This window comes from Aquarana catesbeiana, linkage group LG03, assembly GCF_042186555.1.
Source record: "Aquarana catesbeiana isolate 2022-GZ linkage group LG03, ASM4218655v1, whole genome shotgun sequence".
Taxonomy (NCBI): Eukaryota; Metazoa; Chordata; class Amphibia; order Anura; family Ranidae; genus Aquarana; species Aquarana catesbeiana.
The window spans coordinates 110,237,580-110,242,478 of NC_133326.1; positions in this window are offsets into that span (position 1 = coordinate 110,237,580).

Here is a 4,899-nt window from a genome sequence, read left to right on the forward strand (position 1 = left end):
CATGGGGAGCCGCCATATCTTGGCTGCCTAGTTGGTAGTCATGCCCCCTCTGAATGTTTGTTGTAGGGCAGTAAATGTGACAACAGCTGCAGGGGGAGAAGAACCCCTGCCCTAAACACAGGTGTAAAATGTTTCAAAAAGTAAACCTACCCTTTAAAGATGGTAGATCAACATAATGGCCAGTCAACCAACATTTCCAGCAGGATGAAGGCTATCCCATCCCCAATGTTAGCAGTTTCTTTACGGTTACTGAGCATATTTGAGATAAAGTGATTAACATTTTCAATTTAGTGCTTATACCCTTCTAGCGTTATCAGGGTCAGAATATAATAATCCCTTCCCTAATCTTCCTTCTGCATTAACCAGCAGAACTGTTCAGATTAACATGTGACGTTCATAATACACAAGAACAATCGTGAATAAATTGTAAAAGCTGATAGTCTTCAATGGATGAAATTCCTCATGTGCTGCCTGTGTTGCTCTTTGGTTGCTTTGCCAGCCACTTGGATTCTAAGAATTCTATAGCACTTTTCATAGAGTTCAATATTGGCTTGCCACATTAGGATTTTTAGCTTCAGAAACAGTTTTAAAAGTGCTATGAAGGATTTCCCTCACTTCCTGTTTTGACTGAGACAGGAAGTGAAGAAATGGGGCAAGATAACAAAAATCAGAGCGTTATAACCCTCCTTTATCCAAAATGATAAAAAAAAGTTTGCTTTTAGTTCTACTTTAAAGTACAAATGAAAGCAAAACTTTTTTTTTTTTTTTTTGTGGAGAGGGATTAGAACACCTGTCAGGTTTTTATTGTCTATGTAATACGTAATTAGCTAGTATGCTATGCATACTAGCTAATTATGCCTTTTGTCTTGCAGGGTTTTTTTTTTTTTTTTTTTGTTTTTTTTTTTTTTTCCTGAGGGTTTACTTCCTCTTTAAAGCCTAGTACACACGGTGAGATTATTATGCTAGTCTTTATATTGATAACGAAGAGGTTACTAAAGTCCGAAAATTCTTGTACCACAGAATGAAAATTTGGAAGTGATATATTGTATTATTATACTTGTATTGTATTTGTGGGCGAAAACTGTGCTGATTAAACGACAATTGTACGGTGTGTATATGTATGTGTGTGTATGTATATATGTATGTATATGTATGTATGTATATATATATATGTGTATATATATATATATAAAAATTTTTCTGATCGTGTGTACTAGGCTTTAAAGCGGTTGTAAACTGCGGATGTTCAAAAAAAAAACCCCTGTAGGGCAATAAATAGCATAATTTGCTTGTATGAATCGCATACTAGCACATGCTGAAATGCTCACCTTTTGGAACGAAAAACAAAATCCGATCCTTTAAATTCTGATCGTGTGTAGACAATTCCGACGCACAAAGTGCCACGCATGCTCAGAATAAATTAAGAGACGAAAGCTATTGGCTACTGCCCCGTTTATAGACCCGACGTACGTGTTTTACGTCACCGCGTTCAGAATGATCGGCTTTTTCGACGACTTTGTGTGACCGTGTGTTTGCAAGACAAGTTTCAGCCAACGCCTGTCGGAAAAATTTTGATGGATTTTGTTGTCGGAATGTCCGTTCAATGTCCGTGTGTACAGGGTATTAGTCTGTTTTATTGCTATCCAGTTATTTTAGTTATCGGTTTCTCTTATTTGAAAAATGTAACTTGTTTTTAATTTTTCAGGTACATTTGCAGAAGTATCCTCCTGGCTTCAGTAACGTGAATATTAGAACAAAAGTATATGCGTCGAACAGTACTGTTTCCAAAGTGGGTAGACCTTCAGAAATAAATGAAAACATCTGTAGCAGTTCTAGCAGGATGAATAGAAGGTGCAAGTCAGCAAAACGCTGAGTGCACTGATGTGGGAGACCTTTAACTGTGTAAACACAAGTGTGCAAATTCCTACTTCTTACCTATATCACAGACTAGAAATTAACATGAGATGACGCTGTTGTGGGGGTTGTGTTTTTGTGTGTATATGTATGTGTGTATACATACATACTCCCCCCCCCCCCCCCCCCCCTTTTTTTTTTTTCTTTTTTTTTTAATATCTCTATTAAATATAAAAAAAGTGGGGAAACTCTTTGAAGACCCCTTCTCTATTAATTAATCAGCCTTAACATTATGACTATCCAACATAACCTGTCGAGGCATGGACTCGGGTTGCGAGATGGGGGGTCTCTATTGGACTTGGTTTTTCCAGTTAATCCCACAGATGCTTGATTGGATTGAGATCTGGAGAATTTCAAGGCAAAGTCAACACCTTAAACACCTTTTTGTGTTTCTCAAACCATTCTTGAATTCAGACAAGGCCACCTTCTTCCATTGCTCCGTGGTCCAGTTCTGATGCTCCCTTTGCCCATTGCAGGCACTTTTGGCTGTGGTCATGGGTCGGCATGGACACCCTGACCAGTCTGCAGCTATGCAGCCCCATTCATAATAATCTTCAATGTGCTGTGTGTGCAGAGATATTTCTATCAGAACCAGCATTTTTAAACTTTTCAGCAATTTGAGCTACAGTAGCTGTTTTTAGATTGGAATACGCGGGCCGGCCTTCACACTCTATGTACATCAATGAGCCCTGGCCGTCCATAACCCTGTCGCTGGTTTTCCTTTCTTTGAACACTTTTGGCAGGCCCTGACCACTGCAGACCGTGAACATCGCACAACAGCTGCAGTTTTGGAGTTGCTCTGTCCCAATCGTCTAGCTATTACAATCGGTCAGTCGCTTAGATCCTTACACTTGGCTATTTTTTTTTGGACAAGAAGAGAAAATATATAAAATTCATGCTGTAAGATGCCATCCAACTTGCTATGCTGTGTAATTCTCAGGACTATATATTTTATTTTATTTGTTACGGGTACTTGTATAGCGCCTTCAATTTACACAGCGCTTTACATATTGTACATTCACAGTAGTCCCTGCCCGCAAGGAGTTTACAATCTAAGGTCCCGAACTCACTCACATTCATACATACACATACAGGGGCCAATTTAGACAGACCATTAACCTGCCAGCATGTCTTTGGAGTGTAGGAGGAAACCGGAGTACCTGGAAAAAAACTCCGAGGCGCAGGGAGAATATGCAAGCTGCAAGCACCAATGACCCTAGTACGCTAAACGCTTAGCCACTGTAGTCAGAAATATGAATTATTTGGCAGACAAAACTCCTATGTATTCAGGTGTTTGTTCTGCTTTAAAGCATATATAATGAAAAGATTACTACTTGTGTTCTAAGTGGCATTCTGCCAGCGCGGATAGTAAAAAGGTGCATGTAACTGGTGAGCAGTGCAGATTTCTTTCCTGCATGCATTTTAGTGGAAACTGCTGACTTTACATTCATTCTCGCATTTTGATCTTTTTTTCAATAGGTTCTGCAGCATTTGAGAGATTCACAGTTCTGTGTTTTCCTGTGCGTTAAGTCACACAGTGCACTAAAAGATAACCACAGACACACTATTAACAATGGAGCTCTGCGGCCCTCAGCATTGAGCTAAAACAGAAGTACTTAGCACAGTAATCTGAATTTATGTAAAATGCTTTACATGTGAGGCCTTACATTCACTGATCCAGCAGCTTGACCTTCCCTGTATTTGATTTGTTCTGCAATACACTCAACACATATGACACAGGCAGGTATTTTGCTGTCACAGGAAGGTTTGTATACTTTGTCGTGTATACCCTGAGCTACATTGACCCTGGGGTGGCAGAATGTTTGCCATTTTATTACAGCACCGCCACTTAAATGTGTATGAATGGTTATCCAGATTGGGATGAGGATACATTTTTTTTTTTTTTTTTTTTCTCTCTCGGAAGTAAACATACAGTGGACTACATAATATGTAGAAACAAGCTTTACATATTCATGAACATATCAATAACCCAGGAGTCTGTAACTGTCTCTTCTGCAGTATGCAAAGACACATGCGGAAGCAACATAATACGGCACATATAAACATCCAGTGTATATTCAGAAAAGCCTTTTGAAATGAGACATGTCTGAGCACTAACACAAAACAATGTAAAAATCATATTTTTTTTGCTAGAAAATTACTCAGAACCCCAAAACATTATATATACATACATATACATTTTTAGCAGACACCCTAGGGAATAAAATGGCGCTTATTGCAACTTTTTATCTCGCATAGTATTTGCGCAACAATTTTTTTTTTTTAAAAGTGTTTCATGATTTTAAAAAATAACAAAACAGTAGTTAGCACAAATTTTTTTATATAATGTGAAAGATGATACACCGAGTAAATAGATGCCCAACATGTCACACTTTAAAATTGCGCACACTTATGGAATGACGCCAAACTTCAGTACTTAAAAAATCTCCGTAGGCAATGGTTTAAATTTTTTTTACAGGTTACAAGTTTCGAGTTAGGAGGTCCAGTGCTAGAATTGTTGCTTGTGCTCGAACGCATGCTGCGATACCTCATGTGTGGTTTGAACGGCGTTTACATATGTGGGCAGGACTAACGTGTGCATTCGCTTCTGAGCGGGGGGCGTTCTTAAATTATTTTTTTATTTTTACTTTCTTTTACTTTCTTTAACTTTTTTTTTTAATCACTTTTATTTCTAATACAGGGAATGTAAACCTCGCTTGTAATAGGAATCATTCGTGACAGATCCCCTTTATGGAGAGATGCGGGGTCCATAAGACCGCATCTCTCCTGCAGGCTGGAAAGCATGAGATCGGGGAAAAAAATCCACAATCTCATGCTTACCAGCCGCAGTCTCGGCTTTGTTTACAACCGCCGTTATGTCAGACGTTATGTCATAACGTCATAGAGATGACCGGTGACCATCTGGTCACTGGTCATCTCTATGCTCGTCACCCAGCGGCAGCCGATTCTTTCTCCGGGTCCGCG